This window comes from Plecotus auritus (genome assembly GCF_963455305.1).
Source record: "Plecotus auritus genome assembly, chromosome: 5".
In the NCBI taxonomy this organism is placed as follows: Eukaryota; Metazoa; Chordata; class Mammalia; order Chiroptera; family Vespertilionidae; genus Plecotus; species Plecotus auritus.
Window position 1 is genome coordinate 26,121,234 of NC_137776.1, and position 24,918 is coordinate 26,146,151.

Below are 24,918 nucleotides of genomic sequence, written 5' to 3' on the forward strand. Positions count from 1 at the left end.
TGACACCATGTTCCTCAAAATCCACCTCCCACATCCCCCGGCCCTCCATGGGTTGGGAACTTCCAATGCAAACAGCCCAAGAGACCGAGGAAGAGCAGAGGGTACCTTCAATACTGTCACCTCAAACATGAGATGCACTTGACCACCCTTTCCTGAATGAAAGGTCAGACCCCTGAACCTTCCTTATGCAAAGACAGTGAAAGGCTGATGAGCTTCCTGATCCACAGCTTGAAATTCAGGATATTCAGAACAAAAATCAGGACTACATAGAGTATTATGAAATCACTTTTGGTCATTTCTCTAATAAAATAATGGCCTACTTGCTATAAAAGATGATGTGGGGAAGAAAGTATTAAACTGCAAAGGTCTGTCTGGTTTATTGAGTTTCAACAGAAGCACAGTATCTCAGAACTAGAAGGAAATTTCTCTGTCTGACCCCTTTGTTTATTTCAAACCCTTTTATTTTATACATGAGGAAGTTTAGGAGTGAAACAACTTTTTTGAGATACACAGAAAGGTAATGGAAAAGTCAAGATTAGATTCAGGGCAGAAAAACACTGGGTTCTTCAGAGAGTTTTCAGAGCCCACACTAAGAACTAATTCATTTTACAAATGAACCTTAGGATTTAAAGCATATCAGTGTTAAATTGGGGGGCGGGGAACCATAATGTGTTTATTTCCAAAGTCATTTCAAGACCTATACTCATATATAAATTTTATTTTTTAATTTCAAACATATATATTTGTGGTAACAAGTTAACCACAACAATATTGCATTTTTAAATATCTGAATAAGTTATAATCACTCTAAACAGCTACTACACATATATATTGCAAGTATTTTTCTGTTAGCCTAACGTTTTTATGATACATGTATGCAAATAAAGATATACTTTGTGCTTCAAAATGGGTACATACTAAGCATATTAATCAGTAATTTCTTTCAACTGACAGTATGCATCTTCTCATAGCTGTATGCATAGGTCTGCTTCACTCTTTTTAATTCCAATGTCACATTTATTGGTGTGTTTGTACTATTATTTATTTTCCTATGGACAGAATAGTGGGCTCTTTCCAATTAGTTGCTCTTAAAGAAAATGCTACCTTACCCATATTTTATTATTTAAACCTTTTATTATGATGGCATTTCTTCAGAGCAAATAGCTAAAAGTGGGATTGCTGAGTCTTATATTTTGAGTCATTTTATCAGAACTTAAACAGAGATGGTTTATTTGGGGATGGGAGAACCTGCTCCTATGCATTCAAGTAAAACTTTTAAGAATCTACCTCTGCTAGATTCTGATTGCACTTCTGCTGGAATATCCTCTTGTCTTCTGAGGCCACATTTGATTATAGGGTTGTTGTTTTTGTTTACCTTTAAAAACAATATAATTTAAGAAAAATGAGTACATATCAATGAATATTTATTGCCCATCAGTATGTATTTAGAAATGACTTTGATTTTCAAACGCTGACCAAGTTAACACTTTTAAAACTAAAATGGCATTTGATGACTAATGAAATTAAAATATGACATTTGATATAAAACCGTTTTACATCACAGATCATAAAACAAAAGGTTCAGAACGTATCAAATTTAATGACAGTAACTGACCCTGCCCCTCTTCACCCTCTACTCCTCTCTTGATATTTCCAAGCATCCCTAACATTACATTTTAAATCTGTCACCTGTACCATGCATACGATGCACCCCTGACACAGCAGCAGTTTTAAACCTGATTTCACTTCTATGCAAATACACCACAGGAAAGACTTTATCTCATTCAATTAATACTTTGCAGAATTTAAAATTGAAAATAATTTAAAGTTAAAGGAGGGAAAAACTAACATTTATCAAACACCTTCACATGTATGCTATCTATGCCCATCACCCCTTTTGCTCTCCCCACAGAACCCTACCAGTGGGGAAAGATCCCTGTCTCCAAAACGAAGATCTGGATTGTTCCAGAAGCGGACACAATTAACCCAGATCTTCTAACTTTAAAAACTATGCTTGTCTGGCCAGCATGGCTCGGTGGTTGAGTGTAGACCTATGAACCAGGAGGTTGTGGTTCAATTCCAGGTCAGGGCACATGCCTGGGTTAAGGGTTTGATTCCCACTTTGGGGTATGCAGGAGGCAGCGGATCAATGATTCTCTTATCATTTATGTTTCTATCTCACTCTCATTCTTCCTTCCTCTCTGAAATCAATAAAAATATATTAAACAGGAAAAAAAAATCGTGCTCATTCTGTTCCCAGAACTGCCTATCTAATTGTCAATTCAGTCTCACTACATCCCATGGCTAAGAGAACAGCTCAGAACTTATTCTTGGCTTTCTGAAGGCCCTGTAGCTAGCAATACTTCTGACCCCTGATTCAATGTTTTTCTAATGAGATTTTTTTAACTGGCATTACATCTGACTAACTCTGAATATTAAAATGGGTCTCTATCTCCTCACACTCCTTCAGAGTAACTATGTTCCCATTCACCTGTAGTGGCTTGGTCTCCAACGTGAATGTGACCAACCTTCCTCTGTCTAATTTCTTCACTCTAAAGGCTCTCTTTTCCACTGGATGGGCATAAGCCAGAATGCCATTCTGCATGCCATTTAACATTCTTATTGCAAAACTAAAAATCTGGTCATATCCAATGCCAACCCTAAGTCCTCACATAGCTACAGAGAAAGGAGGCAGCAAATAGCCGTGGTCTGACTGCCATTGTTCAGATATAATGAGGAACTGGCATTTTAATTTTTACAGTCCAGATGGAAATGCAGCTCAGCTCCAGCAATGAGGAGAGAGGGTCCAGCAGTGACCTCTTGGACAGCTCTTTGGGTCCCCACTGTTGTTGAAAATACTCTCAAGCTCTTCAGCAATTAAGGCAACGACCTCTATGCTCTTGAACTTTCCAAAGAGGCTTTTTTGACTAAAACTTCATGTTTCGTAGAGATTATACAAATAACCACTGAATGGTAACCTCACCAAGGTTCCCCTCAGCTTGATTTTATGCTTTGTTAATTACTAGATTTGAATTGAAGCAATGCCTGCATTAGATATACCTACAGCTTAGTTTTTTACTTTACTAGGTATTCATGAACAATAAAAGGGCTCAATTATATTTACACTATTCATCAAATGCACAAAACGGAGCGGACTTAAGTAGAATTTACTTTACAGACTTGAACCAAATAACTCCTTTAGGATAAAGGCACCAACTTGAAAATCGTGTAATTCTTTATCAGTAAATTGAAGATGATAATTGAAGCAGTCATCTTTTGTTTGCAAATCCAAGGAGAATAAACTTTCGGTTGTCTTTTGAAATGCATCCTCTACAAATATTTTCTAGAACTCTTCTACATGACAAAATCTGTTCTGAATTTTCTACTTCAACAAAAACAGCTCTTTATCTGTTTGTTTGTTTTTTAAAGCAAAACAAGAACCTCCCTGGGCTTAGATAAATCACACCAGGAGTCTGGTAACTCTTTATTAGAGCTTTTGGAAGAATCATTCAGAGAACTCTGGCTTTAGGGACTCTGTTCTCATTGTCTTTCTTTGCACATGGAATGAGCTGAAATATATTCATGAAACATCCATGAGGGCCAATTGTCTCTGAGTAAAAACAATAGCAACATCAATATTTCAGGATCTGAAAAAAAATGACCATTCTCTTGCCTTGAAAAGATTGCTAGAAATCATTGCATTTTAGTGAATTCAAAAATAACACTGGAGATTTGGGGCTGATTGGCTTCTGAAACTACAGCGATAAATCAGATATTTCATATCTTATATTTGAGTAAAATATATCTGATACTGTTGCTCTGTAGACCCAGGGCAGGAGCAGGGGCCAGGGAATCGGTGGTCTCATCTGCATCGTGGTCCTGGTGGACTCCTGGTTTCCAGGCAGTTTCAGCTGTCACAGTTGCTTACAGTTTCCTGAGCTGTTTTTAGTTACTCATTCAAATATTCATAAGAAGAGAGGACTGTGGTTTGCCTGACTGGTAACAACTTCATTTTCGGATCACACTAAGTTTGTCCTTGTGGATTGCTTTTTTCAACCGAGATTGGGCTCTGGGCTGTCACGTGGCCTTTCAAGGATAATGGCGTTTCCCTGAGAGTCAGCAACAGAAGCGCATTCCATCTTTTATCTTTGCTTGGCTGGATGATGAAAATAATTGCAGAAGACAGTTATGGGTTATCAAAGAGGCAAGTGAAATAATCTAACTTATATCGAGCACGGCTTTGTGCTACCCGAGAAGGCAGATCCTTTAATTATTTACTTTGTGAGACTAGGTACATTTCAGGAAAGCCTAAAATGGCAACATATTAGTGCAAGTATTTACTCAACAACATTGTTCTTGAATCCAGAAATGAAAATACGTGTCATCTGTGTCATCTTATGATATAGTCTTGGAAGAAACCCATACACTGTACCTTTCTTAGCTTAGGGGAGGATCTCTTCACTATTTCTCTATTATTTAATTAAAATTCTGGTTGAATACACTTTAGGTAGACAAATTCACTGCTTAGTTAGAGGCTAATATCTAATAGATAATAGCTGAATTAGCTGCAGTAATACTCAAATTACCACAAATAAGCAACAGTATAAAATACAAAGTGCAATTTTTAAATTAAACACTGATATCAGCTGTACACCATCATTTTATAATATATACCTTCTATTATACTGAGTGGGAAAGCCTTGTTAATCAAGATACATTTTTAAAATAACTTTATGCTCTGACATTAAAATTCTGAATTATTCTGGCTATAATTTATACCATATTACCATATGTAGAGAAAGGGATTAATTTTTTACCAACTTATTTATATTGAATAATACTCATTTTATAAGAAGAAATCCATGTCTTCTGTTTTGATTGATTTTTAAGTCTCTTTCCTCTAAGACTACTTTACATTTGCACAGTTCTTCTCACCATGAATACGCACAATGGTGCTTCTGAGACCATTTGTATATTCTTAAAAAAGACCATGCAGGTAGATTTGGTAAATTCATTTAGACTAGGGGCGGGTGGAAGTAACCCAGTCTGAAGCAAAGCAAGAGGAATTTCAATCCCAGTCACTGCCAGATAAAAACCTGGGAAAAAAATCATTAATCTCATTTGTTTTCATTATAGCAACACTTGTTATCACAACTTCAGTTAAGGAAGTGCCAACATTTATACCAGCGATTATATATCAGCAAAATCATTTCAAATAATTGAAGCTCCTGGTACTATAAATTCTGTTATTGCTGAAGTCTTTACAAATTGCAATTGAGAACAGTACATATTCTGAATGCATGATACAATAAACAATTGTTAGAATAATGCTTGGCAGGCATTGTAAAATAATATTAACTCCTACATAAAGTAGCAACATTTTCATATATGTGATATAATGCTTTATCCTCCAAAGGAAGAGTTTTTTTTACTGACATATTTCTTCCATTTTTATAAGGAATAAGTATGAAAAAATGTAAATATTTGCCCATTTCTGTTCATCTTTTTAGCAGCTCCTGGGGTGAAATCTCTCTCCGTGGTGGAGATCTCAAGCACAACTGATTGTAAAGAAGTCCCCTGTGAGCAGGATGCTGTACGTGAAACAGAGGCCGAAACTAAGGCGGCATTACAAGGAACATCTCGCAGCAGTGATGCTAGGGAATCTGATGCCTGTGGCCTTCAGTCTATGTGGTAAATGCTGGTCTTTAGATAAGTTTGAACCAATATTTTCAATATTCAACATTGGAATTTTTAATATTTCCATAAACACAGTATAGGAAAACAAGTTTTTAAGGTTTAGTAGGGTTTTGCTTTTTTTTAAATATATGTACTATGCCTGCACTATTCATGGTATTAGACAATTCTTCCCTGCCCACCAGCAATGAGATGCCTGAAGAGATAGTCCAGAACTGGCTAGTGAAACAATTTCTAAATGGGAGGGCTCAATGACACATTGTTCACTGAATGCAAGATGAAGGCATACTGTATAATTAGAATTATTTATTGAGAGCTTTGCCTGTGTCAAGCACTTTACAAATACCATCTTATTTAATATTCACATTAATTCAGCAAAGTAAGATTATTTTCATTTTATAAATGAGAAGATTGCGATTCAGAGATATTATGTGAAATAGCCAAGGTCGCAGCCCTAGTGAATGGCAGAGTAAAAATTCAAACCCAGAGTAGAAGTAATTGAACTAATAGTTATTGAGTACCATCCTGTGCCCTGGGATTTGTGGAGACAACTATTTCAGCAATGTGACATATATCAAAAAGAACCTCTATATAAGTGTAATCTGAATGTAAGTAAAATTTAAGAGAAAACCCAAGGAGACAAGCTGGGAACTTCTAAGAGTGGGAAGATGGAAGCAATCATGGAAGAAAAGATTTCTGAGCAAAAAGTAATGAAAAGAAATAGACATAAAATACCAATTCACTTAGTAATAAAAGACAGTTTGCAGCATTCATTTTCATGGAGAGGTTGGTACACCATATATGTGTTAGAAGAATCTACTAGTATGCAATAATGAGTAAGGCTAGGAGCATTAGCACAAAATAAATATAGTTGAAAATATTGACAAGTTCAAGACCTAGGCTTTGCACACCGAAGAATAAAAACTCAGCCATGGATACATGGTCTATGATGGAAGAAAACAGCCTGCCCATCAGAGATTGTTAGAGGTCCACACACAGTCACTACAGTGGAGCAGAAGATGCTGCTGAGTCAGATAGTGAGAGAAGGGAATTCATAACAGAAGCAGGTATGAAATATGACCATTGTCATTCTCAGCTAAGAGCTCAACCAACCCAGTCTGATGAGAAGGAACTGGGAGTTAGTGTGGTCAATCATAATTGACCCATAATATAATTTGAAGTTTATGTATATGTGTATATTTGAGTATAAGTAATTTTTTAAACCTTTACCTATAATAACAGTTCACCCTATTTGGAATGCCCACCTGGTTTCAACAATTCTAATCTTCAAAATAATCCTGCAAATGAGTATTAATATACATCTTTATATAGAAAAGGAAAAGAAACTAAGAGACTCTCTCAGGGTCTTCCAGTCCCTGCTTACTGAGCCAAGATTTAAACCCGAGACTTGCAGGCTTCAAAGCCCATGTCATTGCCCCTGTGGCAAGTTGTCTGCACCCCAAGGTTAAGAATCAGCTCCTAGAAAATGGACCTGAGCATCGTACATGATTGGCTACTTAAACCACCTCTGACTTAAGAAACAAACCTGAGATCTTACCAAACAATGTCTCAAAGTTCCATAATTTCCCTAAAATTTAAAATCAACAAAAAAGTAAAATGACCAACAATATCATGGTCAATAAACTTTAGAATAAGATCACGTTTAATAGTACATAATGATAAGATGAGTGATTATTTCAGCAATTCTTTTTTGTAGAATAATCTAACAAGATGGCTTCCTTCTAATAAAATACCTAGCATTTCTCATCAATTCTAAGATAAACAATTTTTCATATTTTACATCTATAAAATCAGAGTGCATCTCACAAATGCTGTTAACTGGGTGAAAGTAGTTTATCATTACCTGTGCATTTTGGAACTCAGTTGTTATTTCTACTGACCCAACTGGACAATCACAACCCCTCAATGTCTCAGTCAATAAGCCACTTAAAGTCCACTTGTGGAAGGAATATAAAGCATGGTTATTTTCTGAAAATATTCTGTTGACACCTTCTGGTACAATTCAGAAAGTACAGGCATCACAACTTGAAAATAAGGAAATGCTGCCTCAAAGAAAATTTCAGAGGCAATATCGGAGCACTCTTTTAAGAAATGCTACATCGTCTTTAGCATCTTTTCATTTTTTAAAAACTATGTCTATATGTTTACTTAGATACAAAAATAATCAACATTAAAGATAGTAACAAAAGAGGAAGGGATTGAGAAATATAAATTTCCAGTTATAAAAACTGTCATGGGATGGAAAGTACAGCATAGAGAATGTAGTCAATATTGTAATAACTACATATGGTATCAGATGGGTACTAACTAGATTTACTAAGATGATCACTTCATAAGTTATATAAATGTGTAATCACTTTACTGTACACCTGAAACTAATATAACATTGCATGTAATCTGTAACTTAAAAATTTTAACGAAAATAAAACAAAAAGATCACAGAAAACAAAAATACTAATAATACTTTAAGTGATTTGCCTATGAGGCACTCATGCACCACAAATTTGCCATCACATATTAGCTGTAAACAAGTGGAATTGTTTCATATCTGTCACAGTAATATAAAATGTTTCCTCGGTGTTCAGATGGACATAGTTTCATATTATTACTGCAACTAATAAACTAGTAGATCTTCAATGGTCATCTGAAAAAACAGAGTTGTTAGCTTATAAATGGTGAGTCTGGCAGATGATATATAATTATTAATAATTCTTTGTACTTCTGAGCATTCATTTGTCTAATCTGTTTATAATTAGTTTGAGCATTTCTAAAGAGTAATGACAAAACCTTTTTTAAAACATAAAAGTGTGTGTGGGACTGTTTATAATGATTATGGCACTTCTATGCCTGATTGGGACAAACATTTGATAAATCTACCCATTCTCTCTGAAACCTATATTTAATCATGGAAACTTTATTTTGTTATCATTAATTAGATAATTGGACTCATTAAGTAGTGTATCAGAGAAGAACAAGATTTCTAATTGTGTTTACAATGAAAAACAGCTAATAAACAAAATGTGAAAACAGTCTATTAAAATTATTTAAAACTTCTAGAATAGAATATGCTATACCAGGTACATAAGAATATATTTGTACATATTAAAAAATAAAATAAAGAAAAAAAATAAATGCTACATCATTAATGCCCCAGATGACCTAGCAGATGGCAATGAGTAGAAATATCAGTGACACCAACAGCTCTGAGCCAACAGTGATTCCAAAGAACAAGAGTCTGGATGTGAACAATTTTAGGAATGCCTTAACCACTTCTATTTTCTTTTCCTTTTGATGTTTACACAAGACTAAAGTGTGGTTTTTCAAAATATATTAAATTTAAAGAAATCTTTCTAAATGTATAAAATAAATTCATAACTGATAAGCATCATATCTTAGTTGTATGAGTATATGTGTGTGAAGAAGCTAATGGCAGTTTTTAATTGACACTGTCTCCATTTTTTTAATTTGTGAATTTTTCCATATGTTTAAAATATGTATTTGTCTTATTTTCTTTTTGTGTGTGTGTATGTGGCTATATTTTCTTCAAGCATTGTTTCAGAAATGTTGAACTTCTTAAAAAGAGACATTACCATCACTTTAAAAAGATTTTTAATTATGTGTTTAGAGAAAATATTTTACTGAGTCCTGAATAGGGTTACCAAGCCATGTGGCTTCATTATAGCTCACATTGTGCAATATTCATAGAACACTCATCATATACTAGAAGATGCTACATGGAATGTCAAGAAAATCTTCGCTTTTTCAAAGGCTTACATTTCAATCTATGTCCAAAGGATGGTATATCCATTTTCTGTTGTGGATTTGTCTCATTACATGATCTATAATAATGGAAAGAATTGCTACAAATATATAGTATATATGTAAGTATACAGTATTTCTGTTCAAAGCCATAGATGTATTCCTTTTAAGAGATTGGGAGCCATGGTTTCCAATTCTGAAATTTGAAATAAGATGGAAAGTGTGAGAGTGTAAAAAGAGAAGTCTAAGGAGACAAAGGAGAATTGGATGTCTCAATGTAGGTGTACTGGGGGGAAAACACTACTGTGTGCATGCTCCCAACCTTGTCCATGCTTCTTCTACCTCATGGACTACAAACATTTTCTCTTTGCTATTCATGTCCCCATTCCCCATCCCACCTAGGAGTTGTAATTGTTGTTTTTGAACTAACCTATTCTAGATTTCTATGAGGCCTAATGGATTAAATAGAGCAAGACACAGAACCAGACAGTGGGTGCAGTGAGAAGGGGAAAAGAGAGAAGAATTTCACCAAACTGGGCTCAGGGGAAGGAAAGTCTTCAAAGCAGTCATGAGGTGACAGAGTCTGGGGGATAAGAAGAAACATATTTTATTAAATTAGCTGGATTTTACACTTGAAATCAACATGAAAAATTAAAACATTACATAGAGCAAGTGTATAATAAGAAAGTCACACAATTGTCTTGATTTGTATCTATCCCTCTCTTTTTAAATTGCTGTATCCATAATATTTCATTGGCCTAAATGAGGATGGAAAGAAAACAAGAGGAAAGGAGACCAAAGACACGATGTAATGTCTACTCCCCTAAACCCGCAGAGTGTATGTGACATATGTTAGCTTAGGTTACAAATTAAAAGTAACAGCCAACTTCGGCCTTCTGTTCTTTCAGTTGCTACCTAAAATCAACCAAAATTATCAAGTAGAAACCTTCTTTAAAAAATAGGTAAAGCCCAGTTGGCATGGCTCAATGGTTGAGCATCGCTGACCTATAAATCAGGAGGTCACAATTTAATTCCTGGTCAGGGCACACGCCCCGGTTGCGGACTCCATCCTCAGTGTGGGGTATGCAGGAGGCAGCCAATTAATGATTCTCTCTCATCATTGATGCTTCCATCTCTCTTTCTCTCCCTTCCTCTATGAAATCAATAAAAATATGTTAAAAATAAATAAATAAAATGAATGAAAAGTTAGGTTAAAAAAAGGTAAATGAACAACTAAGTCAAGCAATCCTGTTTTGGCTGGTAGCTAGGGAGGGTATGGAGATAGGGTAATAGGTAAAGGGTGGTAGTTATAAATGTGAGAAAAGGGGAAATTAACCACAGATATTACTTTCTAAATCAAAACATTATATAAAATGCGGAGAAGGTGATAAAGCCTGGGTTTTGCTAAATAATTAGATTTATTTATTATTTAGAAAAGAGACATATAGAGTAGCTTCTGCAGGAACATATAGGACATAAGGTGCACACACATCAAAAAATTTTCTAGTTTCAATTTACTACAGTCGGCTAACTTGGCACAAGCCCAATGGATACTGATATTGGTGTTCATTGAGATGATTTATTGTTGAGTTTGAGACTCAGATGTACATTGGACAATCCCAGGATGCATATAAAAGTAGAATGATTACCCAATGAAAAGATACAGGCCTAATTTCACTTTATAAAGAAGACATGCCATAATCTATGATGAAGGAAAAGACTCACACACACGTTAAAAATATAAAAATGAAATATTTAGATATTAATTTTCAACTTTCACCAAAACTCTTGGGAATACTATAAAATGACTTGGAGGTATGCCCAACTACCAAGTTACATACATACTTTTGCTGCATTTTAGTTCTCTTCCCCAAGGTATTAATTGAGATTATAGGATACACAGAGCAAAACTTGGAGACTCAGCTTTTTACCTTTCCTATGCATATAAAGATAGAATTTGTTTTTTTTGCAAATAAGTTTTTATGTGTATGTATGCAGTGTATATATTGAGTGGCCAGATTATTATTATCTCTGAACGCATAATAATCTGGCCACTCGGTGTATATATACTAGAGGCCCGGTGCACGAAATTCATGCATGGGGGTGGTGCACCCTCTCCAATCTGGGACCCCTCAGGGGATGTCCAACTGTCGGTTTAGGCCTGATCCCTGCAACTGGCAGTCAGACATCCCTCTCACAATCCGGGACCACTGGTTCCTAACTGCTTGCCTGCCTGTCTGCCTGATTGGCCCCTAACTACTTCTGCCTGCTAGCCTGATCGCCCCCTAACCGCTCCCCTACTGCCTTGATTGTTGCCTAACTGCTCCCCTGCCAGCCCGATTGCCCCCAACTGCCCTTCCCTGCTGTGACCCGCCTCCTCCGCGGGGACCTGCCTCCTCCATGCGAGGTGGAGGAGACCCTGGGACCGGCCTTCTCCTTACCACATGGAGCCGCAGGACCCCCAGGCCTCACCAAGTGGAGCAGCCGCCAGCCCCGCCTCTGCTGTGCATGTGGCCATCTTGTGGTGGCCATCTTGAGGCGGCCATCTTGTGGTGGCCATCTTGTGATGAAATCACATGCAAGGGCCACCTAGGCTTTTATTAGTATAGATGCCTAAGCAACTGAACAACTGGTCACTATGACACGCACTGACCACCAGAGGGCAGACAATGCAAGAGCTGCCCCCTGGTTGTCAATACACTCCCACAGCAGGAGTGCCGCTCAGCTGACCAACCCACTCAGAGGCCCACCAGCTTCCCGGCAGCCGCTCATTCCCTCAGTAGTCCTGCAGGTCCAATCTCCAGAGAACAGACCAGGCACCGATGGACCAGTGCTGCCAGCACGATCCCGACAGTGCGACAGCGCGACAGCGCCGCCAGCCTCCTGGAAGTTGGACTCGTGGCTGCTTCCCCTCCCTAGATGCTCCCCAAGGAAGAAAAGATATAAAAGTGGCTGCCAGGTGGCTGCCGACAACCGTCATGGATGTCAGTGGGACGGATCCAGATCCTGATCCCAGGCCGGCAAGAATGGCCCACCGCCCGCCTGGAGGGCCGATTGTGTACTGGCCTCCCCCCTGTCCCCTCTCTGTACAGGCACCAGATGCAGAGTTCACAGCTGGCGAGTGCTGCTGTGATTGTGTGAACCTCTCCTGATCAGGACTGACTGGGCGCAAGCCCGCAGCAGGGCTTGGATGAACACAGCGACAGGCAGGAGTAGCAGGCAGCGTTGGAATGCCAGTTTCAGCCCAATCCCCGCAGGCCATGCTGAGGGACCCCACCCATGCACTAATTCATACACTAGGCCTCTATTGTGTATGTGTGTGTGAATAGCACAACATACCTAAGTATTGTTGCTGATCAAGTTCATCCTATCATGTTGATGGCATATCCCAATGGAGATGGCTTCTTCCAACAAGACATGCCACAGTGCTCGTATTGTGCAGGAGTGGTTTAAAGAACATGAGGGAGCTCTGATTGGTTTTGCTCAGTGGTTAGAGCATCGGCCTGCAGACTGGAGGGTCCCAGGTTCAATTCCGGTCAAGGGCATGTGCCTTGGTTGTGGGCACATCCCCAGTGGTGGGTGTGCAGGAGGCGACTGATCGATGTTTCTCTCTCATCAATGTTTCTAACTCCCTCTCCCTTCCTCTTTGTAAAAATATCAATAAAAATATTTTTTTTAAAAAAAAAAGAACATGAGGGAGACTTTACCTTGTTTAGGTGGCCCCCACAATCACCATATCTCAATCCAATTGAGCATTTGTGGGATGAAGTTAAAAGAGCCATCAGGCAGCTGGTTCCACAACCATCAAATCTCGCAGAACTGGCCAGTGCTATTCATCAGGCATGGTGTCAGATTCCTCGCATCACCTTTCAACATCTCATGGAGTCAATGCCAAGAAGAATTACCGCAGTACTGAAGGCAAAAGGTGGTCCAACAAAGAACTGATGCAGTGGTCATAATAATCTGGCCACTCAGTATATATATTTACATGAGTATAAGTTGTACCTATCCTTTTTGTACCCTAATAACCAAAATTTAATGAACCAAACTGTTGTACACTAACAAATTTAGGCCTTGAATCTCCACACACTGATTTTAGTACTTCTTGAAATTCAATCAAAATTTCAGATTAGCCTTAATTTTCTAAAAATACAGTTGCTATTATCCTTTGCCTTTGGCCTCTGGTGATAAAAATGCAAAGAATCAATACATTGGTTCATATCACTCACTTTCTAAATTATATTTCAGTTACAGTAATAGAAAAGCTTCTTTTTATACTGGCATGTACTCCAGTTTTCAAAAGCAAATACATAAAGAACAGGCTTCAAAAATGAAAAGATAATATAAGCTAAAATAAATAAGTCTTTTCTAGAACCTAAGTAATAATTGCACTGTAAGTTATATCAGCCTCGGTGTCAGTACTCTGGCAAAGACATCCATTTATCAGGCTAAGCAAGTAATTCCATGTTCTGTGAATGGCAGAATGAGACCAACTTCGGCTGATTTATGAAGTGATTTTTTTTTCTTCTACTGAATGATTGAGACAGAGGACCTGCAGGAATGACAGTTCATCTTTTCTACCCAAGTGCCAATTCTTTTTATTACTTTTGTTTTGTTTCTAATGCAGACATTGTCGGTTCATTTACCATCTGCCAATGTAAATAAGAGCATTTAACTCTGGGCTACTCACAATGAATTGCCCAAAGAAAGTAATCTAATAGCTTTATCCCTCTTACGTGCTGCTTTAGAGTGTCATGGAGGGGGAAAGTTTCTGGCTTGGAAGCCAGCAGGGAACATATCTTTATTCATCTTTGTATATTCTTTTAAGTCTAGCAAGTCCCTAGGATGTCAGAAGCACTAAAAAGAAATTATAGAGTCAAGTTAAACAGGCCTCTAAACCCACTGGAGAGGCAGGGAAAGTGTGATGGGAACAGCTTGGAGCCAGAGTCTGGCAATCCTGACGCTGCCATTTACAAGCTAAACAGACCAAGGGCAAACTTTGCATCCTCTCTGACACTCAGTTTGCTCATCTACCAAATGGTAATAACCAACCTCTATTGTCTTTCAGGGTTGAAATGGGGATTAAATGATACAAATGATACAGTGTATGTATGTTGCCAGTTATCAAAGTAAGGAGCATGAGCCAGACTATCTCTTCATAGATTTAGGCAAAAAAAAGAAGAGTCTGAAAAAATGACACTGCCTTTCCCTTTTGCCCAACATTTATATAGGCAAAGGATTTTCAGTGTTGCTTTTCAAAGGTGCATGCATATCCAACATTCATGTGAACACACACACACACACACACACACACACACACACACACACACACACACACACCAATCTCGAGGCAACCTAAAACCAGAAGGAAATGATAAGTGGTCATGGACAAAGTTGATCTGTCCATTTGTCCTGGAACAAACACAGGCCTCTTTGCATTTTTGTTGATGATCTTTTGTTCTTGCTTCTTCTCATCCTCCATCTCTGCATCAACTGGGAGAACCACTTCACCACCCCACCCGCCACCCCCTCCCATCCGCCATCTCCGCCATCTCACTGCTTGCCCAATTAGCATTGCTGCCGAACAAGGACACCCCAAAATGTTAAGGCTCAGGACATCAGCGCTAATTCCCTAGTTCTCAAAGTGTCACCCCAGTGGCCCAGTGCCCCAGCACTCCAGCGTATCAGTACAGTGGGGTCACAGCAGCCTCAAATAAAAAAGCATAGATCATAATATTTTCATGAATTTATAAGACAAAATAGTGAATGTTAAAGAAAACTCAAGCAAACTGCGATTGGGCAGGGCCCTAGGCTAAGTCCTCAAGGCCTCCATTTACCAACTCCTGAGTACACTTTCCTTGGACATTCAGAGTAATTTGCAGACAATGACAGAGAAGCATTGCCTAATGGATTTCCTTAGATATTTTCCTACAGAACACATTTAATGAAGATGACAAAGAATAAGTAAAAGATGATCACCAGTGGTGAGCTTTACCATGGAAGAATCAAACGAGGAACAGAAGTAGAGACTATGGGGTGGGAATGGGGGCAAGAACAGGGATAAGAGAAGCAGTACACAGTTCTGTTTTAGACAGGGTTGTTGGAGAAAGGTGTCCCTGTAAAGATGGCATTTTAAGCAGAGACCTTGTATTCGTTTCCCATGCTCCTGTGATAAATAACCACAGATGCAGTGGAGTCAAACAACACAAATATATTATCTTACAAATTCATTATCTGGAGATCAGAAGTCTAAATGAGTCTTGTGCAATTAAAATCAAGATGAGTGCATAGCTGTGTTCCTTTGGAGGCTCTAGGGGAAAATCCAGTCCTCGCCTTTGCCAACTTCTAGAGGCTGCCCACGTTCCTTGGCTGTGGCTGCCTTTCCCTTCATCTTCAAAGCCAGAGATCATAACACCTCTGCTTCCCTCCTCACCTTTCCTTCTCTGACTCTGACCTGCCTGCCTCCCCTTTCACTTATTATTGCACTGTGATTCACGGCCCCCCCCCCCCCCCAGATAATCCACCATAATCGCCCATCTCAAGATCCTTAACTTAATTACATCTGCAAAGTTCCTTTTGCCATGTAAGGTAACATAGTCACAGTTTCTAGGTATTAGGACTTGGACATCTTTGGGAGGTGGCTGTTATCTGTTCATCACACATCTGAAGGATAACAAATGGAAAAACAGTGTTTTAGTGTCTAGAGTAAGAAAGAACTTGGCAAGTTCAAATAACTGAAGGAAGATAAGCACTGCAGACTCAGAATGCAAAAGGAAGAATGGTGTAAAACGAGACCAGCAGTCGGGCAAGGACCGAGTCACACAAGACCTCATGGGCCATGGTAAGGAAGTTGGGTTTATTCTGTTACAGTTGGGAGGCAACTTGGAGGTTTGTAAGCAGTAGAACCAAATAACCTAGTTTATGTAATAGTTGAATCAGTCTGGTCATTAATTAATGCAATGTACAGTCTAGCAGGGAAGATAGACTTTGATCAAATATTCCCTCATATACAGATACAATTATGTTAGTTATAAGTGCTATGAATATGGCCCTTTGAGAAAAGTTCTGAGAAGAGAAAATGCCTGGGAGGCAAGAGTGCTAAAGTAGAAAAATCACCCTGCTTTAGGCAGGTGAGAGACTCTGATCTCAGTCTCAGCTCTGCAACTGACCTTGGACAGACACTTAGGCATCCCCAGGCTTTGTTTTTCTCACCTGTAAAATGAGGGGGTTGGCTCAAGTAGTCCCTTGAGGATCCCACAGCTTCTGAAGTTACTGAGACACCAGGACATCAAAGGGAGTTCATCTCCTATGTTTCTGAAAAAAAATAGAAACATAAGCAAGCAATAACCCTGGACAATAGGTAACCTTGCTCTTGACACAAAGATTATATAAGTAAATAAATTCATACAAACAAGAGATATATTCTGCAGCCCTTTACAAAACATCAGCATTTTTATTAAGATGATCTCAAGTTTCACTGAAATATAATTGTAAAATAGGGGAGGAAATACTCATAGACACAAACAACAGTATGGTGGTTACCAGAGGGGAAGAGGAGTGCGAGAAGGTAGAAGAGGGTAAAGGGTGATGGAAGGAGACTTGACTTTGGGTGGTGAACACACAGTGCAAGATACAGATGCTGTATTATAGAATTGTAAACTTGAAATTTATATCATCTTATTTACCAACTAGAGGCCTGGTGCACGAAATTCATGCACGGGGCGGGGGGTGGGGGGCGAGGAGGTGTCCCTCAACCCGGCCTGCACCCTCTCGCAATCCGGGACCCCTCGGGGGATGTCCAACTGCCAGTTTAGGCCCTATCCGATCAGGCCTAAACTGGGAGTCGGACACCCCTCTCGCAATCCGGGACCGCTGGCTCCTAACCTCTGGCCTGCTTGCCTGCCTGCTTTATTGCCGCTAACCACTCTGCCTGCCTGCCTGATCACTCCTAAACACTCGCCTGCCTGCCTGATCGCCCCTTACCATTTGCCTGCCTGCCTGACTGCCCCTAATCATCTCTGCCTGCCTGCCTGATTGCCCCGAACTGCCTCTGTCTGCCTGCCTGATCGCCTCTAACCGCCTCTGCCTGCCTGCCTGATTGCCCCTAACCACTCGCCTACCTGCCTGATCACCCCTAACCTCCTCTGCCTCAGCCCTCGCTGCTGAGGCTTCATCCGGAAGGACATCTGGAATGACATCTGGAAGGTCGTTCAGCTGTTCGGTCTAATTAGCATATTACGCTTTTATTATTATAGATGTCACCCCAATAAATTTTTTTCTTTTTTTATTGATTAAAGTATTACATATGTGTCCTTATCCCATTGCCCCCACACACACACCCCTACTCATGCCCTCACCCCCCTGGTGTCTATGTCCATTGGTTAGGCTTATATGCATGCATACAAGTCCTTTGGTTAAATTTAATTTAAAAATTTAAAGTATGTTTGCATTGTTATACAACCATCATCACTGCTGTCTAGTTCCAGAACATTTTTATCACCTGAAACAGAAACTCTTTAGGCAGTTGCTCCCCATTCCCTCTTCCCCCTAAATCTGTGGCAATCACAAATCTGCTTTCTGTCACTATGGATTTGCCAATTCTGGAAATTTCATAAAAATGGAATCATATAATAAAAAATTAAGAAACATTTAAAATGCAAAAAATATATATATAAACATCTACCCTCCCCAATGTTCCAGATTCCCTCAAAATTTGGATTTACTACAATCCATCTATTTCCTTTTCTTCCCTTTCCCCACCTTATTGATTGTACAAATAAAGGGCAGACAAAACATTTGTTTCAAGTATGCAAATTTTTAAAATAATAAATAATATTATACACTTCCTTTGTATCCCATTGTAATAAAATCTGTTGTTTCATCAGTCTCATTAGAGTAGGTTTTGACCCACAGTGGAAAACCACTCAAATAGGCAAGCTCATCTGTGAAATGAGAGGACTCAGGGGGATGATTGCCACTGTTTCTCCTCTGTGAATATTATATGATTCTCCATGGAAATGATCATAATAGGTGCATTGTCATTTCACACGAAGGGTAGGACCTCATCAGCAGGCTGAAAGCCAGGAAATAGGATGTGCCTAAATATCTCAGGGCTATAAAAAAGTCTTTTTATGGTTAGTGATGTGTTTTCCTAATCATGGTAAAACGTTAAGAAGGAACTTAGAGGTCTCACTGTCTTTTTCCTTATCAAAAGTGGGATCTAGAAAAATACTATCAATGAGCATCTTGCTATAGCTTTTCTGTTATTCACAGTAAAAAAAAATATATATATATGTAAGTTGCTGAAAGCATAGTCAGTGCAGATGTTACCACCCAACCGGGTTTTCCACAAATTATATTGCTGGCATGTTAAAAGACAGCAAAAGAAATTTGGTTCTGCTTAGATAATTACTATGTTTTTAATTTGAGACCATTATGTGGATCTTATTTTTAAAATATGTTCATCCTAAAATTAAGGCCTTTGAAAAATGTATAATGGATACTGGGTTCCAAGATTGAGTTCTATATATTCCACATACTTTACAGTTGCCAAGGTGTCAGACCATTTTGCCAAAGGTTTCCTTAATTTTTATTTCCACAATAAAGGCAACAATCAATTGAATTAATAAGTTAAGTAAATAAATTAAACATCCAATTCATATATTTCTAGCAGAATGCAAAAAAAGCAGCCCATTGGACCAGACAATTTTATTGATTTTTCCTTATTCTTGTTTATTCCATATCCTTACATAAAAAAACAGCAAACCAAGCAATTGTAATCTTCTGCTATTGATAAAAAAAAAAAAAGCATACTTCACAGGAAAGAATGTGTTGAAGACAGAAATTAATGTGCTTGTCAGTCTGGCAAAATATTTACAGATGATGGTATTTTAATAATCAGGAGGGAGATTTGAGTTTCTTTCTGATCTGAATTATTTTCTTTCCTTCTTAGCTGCCACTGGGATACCTATGACCTGAAGGCAGCCCTGAGCATGGCACTAAGTGCTGACACAGGCACTCATCTGATTCGGAAAACAAGCTGCAGCTACCAGTGATCCATTGGTTGTGATTCTGCTCCTTCACCGTCAGCCCAAGCATTGACCTAGTTAAATATATTTTGATCTGATCAATTCTCCTGAAGGCCCCAAAAACTGTATAACAAACTCTGTCTGTCCATCAAGGGTTAACTTATACTTCTCTTTGTGTTTTTAAACATTACGTGTTAGCCCAGCTGGCTGGAGTGGCTCAGTGGTTGAGCTTCAACCTATGAACCAGGAGATCACAGTTTGATTCCCAGTCTGGGCACATGCCCGTGTTGTGGGCTCAATCCCCAGTGTGGGGTGTGCAGGAGGCAGGCAAGTTATTCTCTCTTGTCGTTGATGTTTCTATCTCTCTCTCATTCTCTCTGCCTCTCTGAAATCCATAAAAATATATTTAAAAAAAATAAACATTATGTGTTTGCATTTTTACATTAATTGGCCATAACTAATGTAATTTTGTTAAAGTCTAACTAAAATGTTAAGCCCTATCAATTAAAAATGTATAATATAGTATTCCATTTTAAGAAATGCCACCTTCTAAGCATGAATGTCTTTAGATTATCATCAATAAAACACCAAGGAAGATGCTTACATGTAAATCTTTGACCACATTTGTAATTTTCTTCAGGATAGAACTTTTAAAAAGAATTCTTTCAAATTGAGAGATAATAAAAGTGTTCTCATCCAATTAGAATTTTCTTTCTTATTTGATATTTTTTTGTATATGTTCCTTGCCATATGTATTTCTTCTATGAAATCTATGCCCTTTGTTTATTTCTTTAAGTCTTAAGTTTTTAATATCTCATTCAACCGCATGTGTAATATGCAATTAAAAGTACATTTTGGAAAAAGTTTAAAATGTAGCACCCATCACTCACTTATTTCTGAAAAGCTTCCTTTTAAAGTTATTTTTAAAATATCAATGATTTACATTAAAATGCCATTTCAAGAATCAGACATAGTCTAAATGCCCAAAGATTGTGTTAGACTGCCACCTAGTATTTCAACATGGAGCTGCCCAAAACATTCACCTAAGGTTTTCCCATATTCATAACATGCAGACTACAGTAGATATAAAAGTGTCACCTTATGTCCTGAATCCAGAAAGGCTAAAGACTAATGTTAATGAATGCAAAAACCAAGGCTCCCCATTGACCCAGAAACAAGATAGGCTATATACTGTATACCCTCTATATTTAACACTTGTCACTGTTTACCTTAGCTGCAATGAAAAGATCACCACTATGAAAGTCAAGAAAGTTTGGGTTTTTATTCTTAGTGTACTGGAGTACTGGTAACATAATTTTTCTCTCATAAATTGCTGAGTCTCTTCAGGACTCAACTTTTCTATAATACAAGCAAAGACAAAGGAAAGCTCTCCCCTCCCTCACCCTCCTCTGTAGTGTGTGCATATTAGCAGTGCATCCTGAGAAGAACTGTGGGTTTCTGGGGCTATAGTAGCTGTGTAAGGTCAGATTCAGCACTGATCCCAAGCTTGGCTTCTTCCTGGTCACCTTTTCTTTCTCCACATAGAATGGAAGGCACTTCTCAGGTGGAAATGCTTGACTGCATGGCTGTGGTCTAATGGAGAGCTTTGGGGGAAAGAAAGGCAAATGGTAGGAGAACTAAAGATTTCACAATTGGCCTGCATACAATGACATTGACAACACTCAGCGTCCTATCATCACAGTATCCAGTGCCCATATTGAACATGGACTACATATTCCTGACAACTTCCTGATCTTCCTAAATTTCTCTCCAGCCCCTTCCACCTTCCTCACGTGCTCCTCTTCTTCTTTCCATAGGCTGTAAATATTCTCCAAACAGTCTCAAAAATCTGCTATTCTTTCTTCATACTTTTGCCCTGAAAGAAATCACTTATTTACACATCCTAAACTCTTATGGTTTGATTAAACAATCTTTAAACTGCTAAACAAAATTCTCACTTGAGTGCTACTAATGTATGTTTAGCTGGCTGCTGGAATTTTTGATGTCCCACCAAATGGGCCTACCACATCATGTTTGGAATAGAAGCTTCATGAGAGTCAAGGCCTCATCAGATTTACCGCTATATTTTTGAGGCACTCAATAAAAATTATTGAATAAGTACATTCTAAGCTTATTTCTTTATTCTCATTTTTATTTATGCCCTATACCCAATCTTACTTTCTATTCTCCTTTTTAGATCTTATCTATCCATCAAATTCTAACTTCTCCAAAAATATCATTTTCAAATATTCCAATCAGACTGTCCCTCTTTAAGACTTCCCTAATAGTCTCCTAGCTACTATGGGATCAATTAAAACACCCAATCACACAGTCACTTAAAAAGTTTCTTTGCATATATCTCCAACTAGAATGTACACATCACAGTCTGTATTTTACACTTTTGGTGTATTTCCCCAAGTTTGACTGCATGCTGGTGAGGGTATTCATTCTATAAGAAAAGACAGACCTTCCATAAGAGTTGCAGAGAAAGTCTATAAAAGATAAAACTTAGAAAGTGGTTTGGGCAAATCTCATTCCAAGAAGACTCTCCAGTGAATGGACTTTGGGTGGGTTCTATAGCAAGTTGGCATATGCTTTCCTATTATAATTGAATAAATGCATGTTATTTAATTTTTATAATCTAATCATATCATTTCCCAGTTATGTTTTGCATTTTAATATTATTATATAGTCTCATTGAGATTACTTTACAATAATTTTTATCATAGAATGAAATTTGCATCTAAAGCTATGTTTGGAAACCCCATATTACATTCTTGCTGTAGTAAGAATCAGTTTGAATTAACTTAACTTGGGACACATGAGCTCCTAGCTTCCACTTTTGTTTTTCAATGAGATCTTATGTTTGAAATGGAAAGTAGGGCTAATCTCAATGATGGTGGAGTAAGAAGGATTTATCTTAGTGGTTCTGATTTTATTATCATGTCAAGGAGATTTGGAAGTCCCACATGTGCTACCATTTCTGCCCATTCTTACTCTGTGTGCTGCCCACATCCCAAACATGCCAAGAGGCCAATGCACTGATCTTGATAAAATGCCTGAAAATACCCTAAAGAATTACACAAAGTAATAGTTCATATCATAGACACAGTATAAGCTGCAAAAAGTTTCAAGCCTTAGGTTAAACACCCCTCCCATACCACTTACCTAACTATTATGGTCTTCCAATTCTTTTTTTTTTTTTTTTTTCATTTTCAAGGTGGCATTTAGCATAACATATTCACACCCTTTCACAATATTAAATATGCATATATGCATAACCCATGGACACAGACAATAGTGTGGTGAAGGCCTAAGGAGGGGGCAGGAATGGAGAGGAGCAGGTCAATAGGGAGAAAAGGGGGAACATGTAATACTTTCAACAATAAAGATAAATTAAAAAGAAAGATAATTGTCATTAGTATTTAACACAAATAGTTGCTAAAAATCAAGTATAGGGTTAAGTCTGAATTTTCTGCCTACCCATAGGTCACACAGGCCCAAAACTAAGCAAACATTGGGGAAATAATTTGAGCCATGTGACCTTGATTTGCAATGGGTTTGATTTATACCAAAGCCAAATGTACTTTTCCTTTACTAAACACTTACATGGGAAGGAGAGAATTAAAATATGATATTTTTCCTTCTGGACCCAGAACTTAAATTCAGCAAGAAAAATGAAGTCAGTTATTCAAAGACTAGAAAATTTTCCTTCTAAGCTTCTTAACTTAAATTCAAATTTTGTAAAGTTCTGACAAATCGCTCATCCAATTACAACACACGCAATTATAAACTGGCTGGACTAGTTCAAGTTTCTTCAAGTCGGGTTGAGAGTGTGCTTTTCTGTTTGGTTATCATCCATTTATTAAGTTGTATTGCTCATTATAAACCTCAGAAGCATGTTAAATAATAGGGTTGGGGTATTTCCTGAGCAGTAGGAGTTAACTGTTTTTCTCCTGGGCTTAGAACAACCTTCTCTCTGGCTTCCTATGTGGCTGAGAAACCTTCAGCATTGTGTCAACAGCTCTCTCCTGATTCATCACCTCACCCAAGGTGCCCCTGCTTGTACTTGCAGTCTGAGCAGTGACCTGGTGGATCTGCTCTAGGTTGGCTCACTTGTCTTGATGTTATATGTACACTTGATGGGTATTTTTCCCTTGGCAATGACAGTTTTTAAAGTTAAGCTAGTGGAGTGTCAGGGACAGAAGGCTAAATGTTAAACTTCCATTTGCATATTTTTCTATCAGAAATATAAATATGACAGAGCTGCCTAATAATCCTATATAATAAAGAGGTAATATGCAAATTAACCCTCACACCCTCACAAGATGGCTGCCTACAACCAGGCAGGCGGGGGGTTAGTGAGGGACGACCAAATGACTGAACAAGCAGGCTGCGTGGGGCGACTAGGCCAGCAGGGCGGTTAGTGAGGGACAACCAAACGACTGAACAGCAGGGTGCATGGGGCAACCAGGCCAGCAGGGGGGGCAGTTGGGGGCAACCAGGCCAGCAGTGGGGGCAGTTAGGGGCAACCAGGCTGGCGGGGGGGGGGGGTAGTAAGAGGCAACCAGGCTGGTGTGGGGGGCAGTGTGGGGTGACCAGGCCAGCAGATGGGAGTGCAGTTGGGGGCAACCAGACCACAGTGGGGGGCAGTTAGGGGTGACCAGGCCAGCAGAGGGGGGCAGTTGGGGGCAACCAGGCTGGCAGGGGGTCAGTAAGGGGTGACCAGGCTGGCAGGGGTGGGGCGTGGCAGTAGGAGTGACCAGGCCAGCAGGGATGGGGCAGTGAGGGATGATCAGGCTGGCATGCAGAGACAGTGAGGGGTGATCAGGCCAGCAGGGGGTGGTGGGCAGTTAGGGGTGATCAGGCCGGCAGCAGGGGAGTAGTTGGGGGTGACCAGGCAGGCAGGCAGGTGAGCAATTAGGAGCCAGCGGTCCAGGATTGTGAGAGGGATGTCCAACTGCCAGTTTAGGCCCAATCCCTAGGACATCCCCCAAGAGGTCCCGGATTGGATAGGGTACAGCCTCGGCTGAGGGGACCCCCCTGTGCACGAATTTCATGCACTGGGCCTCTAGTCTATATATTTAAAAGCCGAAGAAACCAGCCGACCAGTCGACCTGCCAACTGGCCAGTAGCTATGATGTGCACTGACCACCAGGGGGCAGATGCTCAACTCAGTAGCTACAGCAACTTTGCAGAGTGCCCTCTCACACTCTGGGACCCCTTGGGGGATGTTGGACTGCCAGTTTTGGCCAGATCCCCACAGGCCAGGCTGAGGGACCCCACCAGTGCACGAATCCATGCACCGGGCCTATAGTATGGGAATAATTACAGAACATTTGAAGCTAAGTACAGAAGGGAAAATTGTTCAACTAAAAGGGAAAGAGAGGTTAAATTTGGTATTTCTAAAGAGCCA